Here is a 12,584-nt window from a genome sequence, read left to right as displayed (position 1 = left end):
CAGCTCTGGCTTCCTAGAAGCAGAGAAGGGGGCGAAGATAGAAGGAAAACATGCAGGAAGGATTATATAAATGATTGGCCGCCGTGAGGCACCGAGCAGCGGGACTTTGAACAGTCATTCTCTGATGACAGAGTCCCTTTAACAGTACGGTATTTCTTCTTACAAAATGGTTATAAAAAAATGTTAATTTCCTAGGAAACAACCACATTTATTTTTAACTAGCTGAAGAGCCCGGCGTTGCCTGGGCATAGTAAATATCTGTGGTTAGTTATAGCACGTCACTTCTCTTATTTTCCCATCACGCCTCTCATTTTCCCAATCACATCTTTAATTTTCCCCCTCACATCTCTCATTTTCTCCCTCACACCTCTCATTTTCTCCCTCACTCCTCTCATTCCCGCCTAACACTTGTCATTTCGACCTCACATCTGTCATTTTCCGATCCCTACACTATTTTCCCTCACTCCTCTCATTTTGCACTCACACCTTTTCATTTTCACCTCAGTATATACATGTTTGTCATCTCCCTTATATATAGTATACACCTGTATGTCATCTCCTGTATATAGTATATACATGTATGTCATCTCCCCTGTATATAGTATATACCTGCTGTGTGTCATCTCCCCTGTATATAGTATATACCTGTATGTCATCTCCTCCTATATATAGTATATACCTGTATGTCATCTCCTCCTATATATAGTATATACCTGTATGTCATCTCCTCCTATATATAGTATATACCTGTATGTCATCTCCTTCTATATATAGTATATACCTGTATGTCATCTCCTCCTGTATATAATATATACGTGTGTGTCATCTCCCCTGTATATAGTATATATCTGTGTGTCATCTCCTCCTGTATATAGTATATACCTGTATGTCATCTTCTATATATAGCATATACCTGTATGTCATCTCCTCCTGTATATAGTATATACCTGTATGTCATCTTCTATATATAGCATATACCTGTATGTCATCTCCTCCTGTATATAGTATATACCTGTAGGTAATCTGCTCCTGTATATAGTATATACCTGTGTGTCATCTCCTCCTGTATATAGTATATACCTGTATGTCATCTCCTCCTGCATATAGTATGTACTTGTATGTCATCTCCTCCTTTATATAGTATATACCTGTGTGTCATCTCTCCTGTATATAGTATATATCTGTGTGTCATCTCCCCTGTATATAGTATATACCTGTGTGATCTCCTGTATTAGACCTCGTTAACACGTTATTTGCTCAGTATTTTTACCTCAGTATTTGTAAGATAAATTGGCAGCCTGATAAATCCCCAGCCAACAGGAAGCCCTCCCCCTGGCAGTATATATTAGCTCACACATACACATAATAGACAGGTCATGTGACTGACAGCTGTCGTATTTCCTATATGGTACATTTGTTGCTCTTGTAGTTTGTCTGCTTATTAATCAGAATTTTATTTTTGAAGGCTAATACCAGACTTGTGTGTGTTTTAGGGCGAGTTTCGTTTGTCAAGTTGTGTGTGTTGAGTTGTGTGTGGCGACATGCATGTAGCGACTTTTGTGAGATGAGTTTTGTGTGGCAACATGCGTGTAGCAACTTTTTGTGTGTCGAGTTGCATGTGACAGGTTAGTGTAGCAAGTTGTGTGCAGCAAGTTTTGCGCATGGCGAGTTTTGCGCGTGGTGAGTTTTATGTCTGGTGCCTTTTGAGTATGTGCAAGTTTTGTGTGAGGCAACTTTTGCATGTGTTGCAAATTTTGTGCATGTGGCAATTTTTCCGCATGTGCAAGTTTTGCATGTGGCGAGTTTTCCATGAGGTGAGTTTTGCACTTGTGGCGAGTTTTGCGTGAGCCTATTTTTTGCATGTGGCGAGTTTTGCGCGTGGTGAGTTTTGAGCGGCGACTTTTGTGTTTCGACTTTTATGTGGAGAGGTTGGTGTATGTGTGGTGAAATGTGTGCTGAGGGTGGTATATGTGTTCAAGCACGTAGTAGTGTGTGGCGCATTTTGTGTGTGTGTTCATATCCCCGTGTGTGGTGAGTATCCCATGTCGGGGCCCCACCTTAGCAACTGTACGGTATATACTCTTTGGCGCCATCGCTCTCATTCTTTAAGTCCCCCTTGTTCACATCTGGCAGCTGTCAATTTGCCTCCTACACTTTTCCTTTCACTTTTCCCCATTATGTAGATAGGGGAAAAATAGTTTGATGAATTGGAAAGCGCGGAGTTAAAAATTTCTCCTCACAATATAGCCTATGACGCTCTCGGGGTCCAGACGTGTGACTGTGCAAAATTTTGTTGCTGTAGCTGCGACGCTTCCAACACTTTTCCTTTCACTTTTTTCCCCATTATGTAGATAGGGCAAAATTGTTTGGTGAATTGGAACGCGCGGGGTTAAAATTTCGCCTCACAATATAGCCTATGACGCTCTCGGGGTCCAGACGTGTGACTGTGCAAAATTTTGTTGCTGTAGCTGCGACGCTTCCAACACTTTTCCTTTCACTTTTTTCCCCATTATGTAGATAGGGCAAAATTGTTTGGTGAATTGGAACGCGCGGGGTTAAAATTTCGCCTCACAATATAGCCTATGACGCTCTCGGGGTCCAGACGTGTGACTGTGCAAAATTTTGTGGCTGTAGCTGCGACGGTGCAGATGCCAATCCCGGACACACACACACACACACACACACACACACACACACACACACACACACACACACACACACACACACACACATTCAGCTTTATATAGTAGATTATCTGGGATACACAAATTAAACTGAATTTTTGATTTGGCCTCATAGGAACCAATGGTCCTATGATAGTTGAAGTTCAGTCAAGAGAACAAAGGCACAGATGTTCTTCTTGCTTGTGGCACATAATATCTTCAAAAACAGTCCTTGGAAGCATATTCAGACGCAGACTAGAGCGTTTTTCAGGAACCCATGCCCTATTGTGTACATGTAATGAGGGCTGACTAGGATTTGAAACACACAAAGATTTGATTCCAGTCCGAAATAAAAATACTGGTTACCCAGACGTTTCTGTATAGAATTACCTACCTGTCTATTGTACAGGTTTTATGCTCCCCATATTTTCTAGTACATTATGGCTTATTCCTCGTTGCAGCTCATGGATTCATGAAACAGACAAAATATTATCATTTTAACAAATCTGACAGGTACGAAGTCATGTGACAACTAATTTCAGGATGGATCCATGGTTAAACATGATTAACAGAAAAATGATCAAAAGAAATGGAAGTATACATGCATATAAATTCTCCAATATTCATGTCTTATCATCATCATACAAAGGAGTCATCAACGTACCATTAAAGGGAATGTGTCACCAGGTTTTTGCTCCCTCATCTGAGAGCAGCATAATGTAGGGGCAGAGACACTGATTCCAGTAATGTCACTGTTTCATTTGCTGCAGATCTTCCAGTTCTCTGAATGCTGAGCTGTGTATAGCCCCGCCCACACCACTGATTGGGCGCTTTCTGTGTACCCTGCGCATATGCAGAAAGCTGCCAATCAGTGAAGGGGCGCAATTACACAGAGCTCATGAATATGGATGACTACATGGCAGAACTGCATTCAAGGATTTTTTTTAACCCCTCAGAATATATTATTTTCATGAAAATGTAGCTTTAGCCCCAAGTGTTTCATTTTCCACAAGGGTAACGAAAGAAAATTAACCCCACATTTTTTCCTGAATATGCCAATACTCAATATATGGTTGGAAATTACTATTTGGGCACAAGGCAGAACTCGGTAAGGAAAGAGAGCGATATGACTTTTGGAGTCTTATTTGGCTGGCGTAGATTGCAGCGCCATCGCACATTTGAAGAGCCACTGAGGTACCAAAACCACAAAAACTTCCACAAGTGACCCATTTTGGAAACTACATCTCTCAAAAGGAACTACGGTAATTTAGGTTTTCAGTGACCATAAGTTACAGTAGTGTTCAAAATAATAGCAGTGTGTTCAAAAAAATGAGCTAATCACAAAATCTTTTTTACTAGTTAGTATTTCCAGCATTGGGAACGTTGCACACTTTTCTAATTAAAAACATGAAGAGAAATGTACCATATATATATTTAAATACTTTACAGAAAATACAAAAAAAAATAACACTGTGCGGTTCTAAAAAATAACAGTGTCTGCATATGTCATTACAAACTCACAATATGTGCTTATTTTTTGTGGATTTAGCATCCCTGTGAATCACTAAGGCTGGTTTTACACTTGCGTTTCAAAACGCATGCGTTTTAAAAAAAAAAAACGCATGGTGAAAAAACGCATGTAAACGCGTGCAAACGCTGCGGTTTTTTTACGCATGCGTTTTTGCATGTGGTGAAAAAATCGCAGCGTTTTGACGCGTTTACATGCGTTTTTTCATGCGTTTGCGTTTTTTAAACGCATGCTGAGAAATGTGTGACAGCTGCCAATCATCAAAATAAAGTAAAAAACCCACTATAAACAGAAATAGTTAGGGTTATGGGTAGGGTTAGGGGTAGGGATCATAACCCTAACCCTAAAGGGATCCTAACCCTAACCCTAAAGGGATCCTAACCCTAACCCTAAAGGGATTAGGGTTAGGGTTAGGATTCCTTTAGGCTTAGGGTTAGGGGTAGGGTTAGGATCCCTTTAGGGTCAGGGTTAGGGGTAGGGTTAGGATTAGGATCCCTTTAGGGTTAGGGTTAGGATCCCTTTAGGGTTAGGATCCCTTTATCACCTTTATGGTGGGGGGTGGCATATCAGTGTGTTTTCTGTTTTTTTTTTTTTAAATAAAAACGCATGCGTTTTTAAAGCAAACAAACGCATGTGCTTAAAAACGCATGCGTTTCCATTGACTCCAATGTATTTTTTGACACACAAAAAACGCATTAAAAAGGCATGCGTCTTTATGTGTCAAAAAAACGCCTCTCAAAAATACAAGTTGCATTTCTGAAAAAGAACGCATGCAGCAAAAAAACGCATGCGTTTCAAAACGCGACCAAACGCGTACAACAAAAAACGCATGCGTTTTCAATGTTAAATATAGGAAAAAACACATGCTTTTTTTGTGCAAAAAACGCTGCAGACAAAAACACAAGTGTGAAACCACCCTAACCTAATATTCAGTTGTTACCCATAGTTTTTTTTAGAACTGCTTCACATCCATGTTGCATAGAGTCAACCAACTTCTTTGACCTGTTATTCTAGCTCAGGATGCTCGGATTACATCCCACAATTTTTGGGCATTTGTTGACTTTGCCTCATCAACGGCATTTCTGCTGTCACCCCACAAGAGTTCTATCGGGTTATGGTCCGGGGATTTGGCTGGCCACTCCATAACCTCAATTTTGTTGGACTGGAACCAAGATTTTGCTCGTTTACTGCTGTGTTTAGGGTCGTTGTCTTGTTGAAACACCCATTTCAAGGGCACATCCTCTTCAGCGTAAGGCAACATGACCTCTTCAAGTATTTGAATAAATACAAACCGGTCCATGATCCCTGGTATGCAGTAAATCGGGCTGGCACCATAGTAAGAGAAACATGCCCATATCATGATGCTTGCTCCACTATGCTTCACTGTCTTCAGTGTACTGTAGCTTGAGTGCAGAGTTTGAGGGTCATCTGACGAACTGTCTTCGGCTCTTGGACCCAAAAAGAACAATTTTACTTTCATCAGTCCACAAAATGTTTCTCCATTTCTCTTTAGGCCAGCTGATGTGTTCTTTGGCAAATTGTATCCGCTTCAGTACGTTTTTTTGTTTTTTAACAGTAGGACTTTGTGGGAACTTCTTGCTAAGGCTTCTTTCACACTTCAGTTATTTGGCGTCAGTCACTACCGACATAGTGACGGATTGACGGATCCGTCACAATTGTTGTAAAAACGGTTCTAACGGATCCGTTTTTTTGACGGATCCGTTACTTGGGGGTTGTCTGGGAAAAGTATCTTCTTTTTGGAGCATGCGCAATTGAAAAAACGGATTGGGGCGACGGATCCGCCGAAAAAACGGTTGCGGCGGATCCGTCACCCATAGGCGCCCATTCTATGGAACGGCGGACGCGACGGATCCGTCGCGATCCGCCATTTCGGCGTTGACAAAAAACGTTTCAATGTCCGTCTATTTTCAGAAAACGTCCGCCAAATTTCGACGGATCCGTCGCATGGCGGATGGAACGGACGACCATCCGTCACAATCCGTCACTAATGCAAGTCTATGGGAAAATAACGGATCCGTCAAAAAAAATTGACGGATCCGTTATTTGAGGAAAATGGCGGTTTTAGACTGACGCCAAATAACTGAAGTGTGAAAGAGGCCTAAGAGATTAGCTTCACACAGGCGTCTTCTGTCACAGTACTCACAGGTAACTTGAGACTGTCTTTGGCCATCCTGGAGCTGATCATTGGCTGAGCCTTTGCCATTCTGGCTATTCTTCCATCCATTTGAATGGTAGTCATCCTTTTGTTCCACGTCTCTTTGATTTGGCTTTCCATTTTAAGGCTATGTGCACACGTTGCGGATTAGGTTTAGGAATTTCTGGTGCGGATTCTGCCTCTCCTGGCAGAAAACGCACCTGCGGATGTATCACGTTTTTTGTGCGTTTTTGCTGCGGTTTTCTTGTGGATTTGCTGCGTTTTTTACGCCTGCGGTTTTCTATAATAGAATGGGTACAAAAACGATGCAGATTCACAAAAAAGAAGTGACATGCTACTTCTTTTAAACCACAGCGTTTCCGCAGCGGATTTTCCGCAAAGTGTGCACAGCATTTTTTTTCCTTATTGATTTACATTGTACTGTAAATCAATTGTGGATCTGCTGCGTTTCTGCACCTCAAAAAACGCTGCGGATCCGCAGAGAATCTGCAACGTGTGCACATAGCCTAAAGCATTGGAGATCATTTTAGATGAACAGCCTATCATTGTCTGCACTTCTTTATAAATTTTATCCTCTCTTGTAATCAATCAACTTTTTACTCAAGGTACGCTGTTGTTCTGAAAATATTTGCGTTCCTATGCGGTTGCCGGACATGTCAAAACGCCACATGCGGACACATCCGCATACAACACATGTCTCTGTGTACCCAATGTTAAAGATAGGTACGCAGAACAAATGCGGAGTAGGCAGAGCTTAAGGGAGGAAGAAGGGAGGAAGTACAAAGCCATCCATAAACCAGCCAAATGCTAATGTGAAACCAGCCTTACACACATCCCCGGGGTTTAAAATTAAAATTAAAATGGCCCATTTATCAAGAAGACACTATTCACTATGCCTCCAACACGGATTCGTCGAGTGAGGAAGATTCCATATTTATCTATTCCTCCTCTTCATCTAGCAGGACCCCCAGCAAGGCGCCTTAGGACCCAGGCAACTCCTGCAGTAATCGATCCCATGGATTGCACCCCCCCAAAGAAAAGTATCAGAACCGTCATTCCAGGTTTTCATCGGCATCTCAGGAATCCAGTTTGACACCACTGGCCTCACTGAAATTAACTTCTTCAATTTCTTTTTCAGTGATGAAATAATAAATGTTATGGTGGCCCAGACAAACCTGTATGCCAATCAATTTTTCACCCAAAATCCCACATCATCATATGCCAAATAGACCCCTGTAAATGCCGCAGAGTTGATGACATTTTGGGGAATTTTGCTGCATATGGGCATAATCCGAAAACCAGTATTCCACATGGCCATGACAAGGACAAGAGTTGAAGCAATCCAAAAATGTTTGCATTATAGTGATAATGCGCAGTGTCCTCCCCAAGACGATCCAAACTTTGACTGCCTATATAAAATTCGGCCAGTGGTTGAACACTTCATCAGAAAATTTGCTGAGGCATACACACCCCAGAAGGACATCGCCATAGACGAATCTCTGGTTCATTTCCAAGGGAGGCTAAAATTCCGACAATACCTGCCCAGTAAGAGGGCCATGTAAGGAATAAAACTGTACAAACTGTGTGACAGTACTTCAGGGTACACCCACAGATTTAGGGTCTACGAGGGTAATGAGACCCAAATTAACCCCTGTGAATGCCCCCCTGCCCTGGGGGTGAGTAGGAAAATTGTGTATTAATTGCGGCACCCACTGCTGGATAAGGGTTATCACCTCTACAATGATAACTTTTACACCAGCATCCCGCTCTTCAAGACCCTCTCTGTTAGAGGTACAGTTGCATCTGGCACCGTTCAAAAAAAAAAAAAATCAGTGAGGCCTCCCTAAGCCGCTAATTGGTCAACTGCTGAGAAAAGGCGAAAGCAGAACCCAATGAAGCAACAACATAATGTTGGCAAGTATAAGGAGAAAAAGGATATCCTTATCTTGACCACCATACACCATGACAACAGTTCCCTTGTCAATGTTCCTGGTACAACACAAGTCCCAAAGCCAGATTGTATCTCGGATTACAATCAGTACATGGGGGTGTAGATCTCTCAGATCAAGTCCTGCCATGCAAAAAGATAACGTATGGTACAAAAAATTGGCCATGCACATTCTACAGATGGCACTGTACAATGCTTTCGTTCTGCAGGTAATACGGAGTCCTTCCTTCAGGACGTAGTCATCAAGGCCCTAATGTTTGGCACTCAGGAAGGTGAGAGCCCCAATACTTCTGAAACTGATAGTGCCCGTATTGTCCCAGGTCAACATTTCCCAGGAAAGGTTCCCCAAACGGTGAGGAAAGAACGATCACAAAAACAGTGCAGAGAGTGCTCCAAGAGGGGAATCCGAAGGGACAAAATTTACCAGCGTGAAACCTGCCTTGAGAAACCTAGCCTTTGCTTTAAGGATCGCTTTAAAGCATACCATTCATCAACAAATTAATAACATTTGTTTTTACCCTGTTGACACAACACACTTTCATAATCTGATGTTCTCAACCAAAAGCAATATAATCATTACTATAAAACTATGCCTCTAAATTCCATTAGGGGTGTAGTTTCCAAAATGGGGTCACTTGTGGGAGATTTCCAGTTTAAGCACATTAGGGGCTCTGCAAACGCGACTAGAAGCTTGCAGATCATTCCACCAAAGTTTGCAATCCAAATCGTCACTCTTTCCCTTCCAAGCCATGCCGTGTGCCCAAACAGTGGTTTTCCCCCACATATAGGGTATCAGCGTACTCAGGAGAAATTGCACAACAACTTTAACAGTCCATTTCATCCTGTTACCCTTGTGGAAAAAAAAATCACTGCTAAAATATTTTTGGGGAAAAATGTGATTTTTATTTTCACGGCTCTACGTTACAAGCTTCTGTGAAGCAACTTGGGGTTCAAAGTGCTCACCACACAGCTAGATAAGTTCCTTGAAGGGTCTAGTTTCCAAAATGGGGTCACTTGTGGGGGTTTTCCACTGTTTAGGCACATCGGGGGCTCTTCAAACGCAACATGGCATCCGCACTCAATTCCAGACAATTTTGCATCAAAAAAGTCAAAAGGTGCTCCTTCCCTTACGAGCACTGCCATGCGCCCAAACAGTGGTTGTCCCCCACATATGGGGTAGCAGCGTATTCAGAAGAAATTGCGCAACAACTTTAGTGGACCATTTTCTCCTGTTACCCTGGTGAAAATAAAAAAAAGCGTTGCTGAAAGATCATTTTTGTGACTAAAAAGTTAAATGTTCATTTTTTCCTTCCACGTTGCTTCAGCTCCTTCAAATCACCCCCCTTTCGCCCCGTTCAAAATAACCCCCCCTCCCCCAAAAAAAAAATCAAAACACACATTTGGTATCACCGGGTTCAGAATCACCCGATCTATCAATATAAAAAAAGATGAACCCGATCAGTAAATGGCGTAACGAGAAAAAAAGTCAAAACGCCAGGATTACATTTTTTTGGTCATTGCAACATTGCATTAAAATGCAATAATAGGAGATAAAAAGAATGTATCTACACCAAATGGTATAATTAAAAACATCCACTGGGCACACAAAAAATAAACCCTCACCCAAATCAAGATCATGAAAAATGGAGACGCTACAGGTATTGGGCAGGTTAGTAACACTATTAGCCTGCAGATTAAGCACATATTTGCATGTTCATGGTGTTTTTCCTGGTGATAGGTTCTCTTTAAGGCTGATTAATAATTTGTACTTTGTGGTGAACCCTCTGTATTTTCTCTCACAAAGTCTTCCATTTATGGCAGACTGAGATACTGAAACACCTATTCCCTGGAGAGTGTTTTTCACTTGGATGGAGGATGTGAGGGGGGTTTTCTCTTACCCCATGATGGCACCCCGGAGGGATCCGCCCTCAGGGACAGGAAACCCACAGGTTAAAAAGGCGGGACCTCTCCTCCACCTCAGTTCGGTTTCCTGTCCCTGACGGGGAACCCACAGCTCACCGTTCGTCGCGGGATTCCAGGGACCATCGGACCGAATTCAGGCAGCGGGGGGCCCTGCCGCGGTTCCGGGTGGATATCCTCCCTGAGGACACATTCCGGGGTCGGCGGGCCCTGTTGGTATGTGTGGAGAAGCAGTGAAGAGGAGCAAGTCTGCTTCTTCTTTTTCCTACAAATCAGCCGGTAATAGGTAGCGGCGGTTACCTGGGAAACCGCCGGTCTGACGGAGCTCAGAGAAGGGGGTGACGCCGGTCACCAACAGGAGGCTCTGGTATGGGCAGCGGCGGCTGCGGGGATCCCTCCGTCCCTTCTGTGGAGCCGGCGGCTAATGGAGCGCGCGCGAGGCTGGCGCGACTTACTGCGCAGGCGCGGGGGTCACTTCCGGGGCGGCGCAGGGGACCTCTGGGTAATCCGGAAGTCGCCTTGTGCCGCACTGTTACTATATAGCCGGAAGAAAAGGGGCATACCACTGCTCAGAAGACACCACCATGAGTGGAATAGAGCAGTCGGTGGAAGAAATTTCACAGGCCCCTGTGACAAAAAACCCGAAGGAGCGCCGTTCTTCGCGAAAACCTACACAGCGCAGCAGCTCAGGATCCCAGCGCAGCAGAGGCTCTGGTGGATCCAGGAGGGAGACCGTGGTTCAAGTGGAGGAGGCGTCCTCAAGACCTGAACCGGTATCTTCCTCACGATAGGGTAAGTGACACTCCGTGAAAGTGTATATTCTAATAGGGGTTTATTATTATTTTCCTAGGGAAAGAAATGCCAGGGGAAAAGTAAACATAGAGTGTGCCCGCTTTGTTCAGCAGACTTGCCGGACTCATGGGTTAAAAAACTCTGTGCGTCATGTATTAAGAACACCATTAATGAAGAGACTCCGAGTTTCACGTCTGAACTGAAAGACCTAATTAAAACCCAAGTGGCAGACGCACTAAAAAGCATAAAAAACCGTAAGAGAAAACGTAAAGAAAAAACTCCAGATTACAGCTCCAGCGAGGGAGATAGCAAGAGTGAGGATTCAGATAGCTCTACAGCTTCAGAGTCCTCCTCCGCACCTTCAGAAAGCGGCCGCAACTGTTTCCCAATAGATGAAACGGATGCGCTGGTAAAAATGGTTAGGGCGGCTATGGGTCTGGCAGATACTCGTTCCAAAAAAATCTGTGCAAGATCTTATGTTTAGTGGCCTGGAACAAAAGAAGTACAGGGTGTTCCCATTAAACGAAAAAATACAAGCCCTAATAAAAAAGGAGTGGAAGAGACCGGACAAAAAAGTACTGCTAACACCCAAACGAAAATATCCATTTGATGAACCAGCCTGCGCCTCATGGGGAAAGGCGACAAAACTAGACGTCGCCATTGCTAAAGCCTCTAAAAAATTCGCCCTGCCTTTTGAGGATATGGGGACCCTCAAGGATCCTATGGATAAGAAGGCTGATGTCTTCTTAAAGGTTTCCTGGGAGGCCGCCAGCGGGGGGCTAAAACCTAGTATAGCTGCTACTTGTACAGCTAGAGCGCTCATGGTCTGGCTGGATCATTTAGAGACTCAATTAAAGAATAAAACTCCGAGAGAGTCTATATTAGATTCCGTGTCAGCAATGAGAGGTGCCGCGGCATACTTAGCAGATGCCTCAATAGACTCGGTTAGGCTGACAGCAAGATCAGCTTCTTTCTCAAATGCGGCTAGGAGAGCACTATGGCTGAAGTGCTGGCCGGGGGACCTGCAAACTAAAGCCAAGTTGTGTTCCATACCGTGTGAAGGTGAATATTTGTTCGGTCCCACCCTAGACGATGTCCTCGAAAAAGCGGTCGATAAAAAGAAAGCCTTTCCAGGATTCCTAAATCAGTCCCAAAGGCGGCCCTTTCGAGGGAGAAGGTTCACACAAAGGCGCCCCCCAAAAAACCAAAAAGAGGGGTGGGAAGACAGAAAATTCAAAAGAGGAGGTTTCATGTTTAACAAACCAGATAATAAAAAACAACCACAATGAGGGTGCGCCCCAGGTAGGAGGGAGACTGACCCACTTTCTTCAAACCTGGGAAAAAATTTCTGGAAGTGCCTGGACTTTAAACATCATAAAGACGGGCCTAAGACTAATTTTCCACACAATACCGCACAATCAGTTTGTAGTTACACCACAAAGAAAGTCGGAGATCGAGCAACTAAGTATCCAGAGAGAAGTCCTCAGCCTTCTGGAAAAGAAAGTCATACAGGAAGTTCCGCAACAAGAAGAGACGAGGGGATTTTATTCTCCGCTT

This window comes from Ranitomeya imitator, chromosome 1 (genome assembly GCF_032444005.1).
Source record: "Ranitomeya imitator isolate aRanImi1 chromosome 1, aRanImi1.pri, whole genome shotgun sequence".
NCBI classification, from domain to species: domain Eukaryota; kingdom Metazoa; phylum Chordata; class Amphibia; order Anura; family Dendrobatidae; genus Ranitomeya; species Ranitomeya imitator.
Note: the sequence above shows the minus strand (reverse complement) of the source record.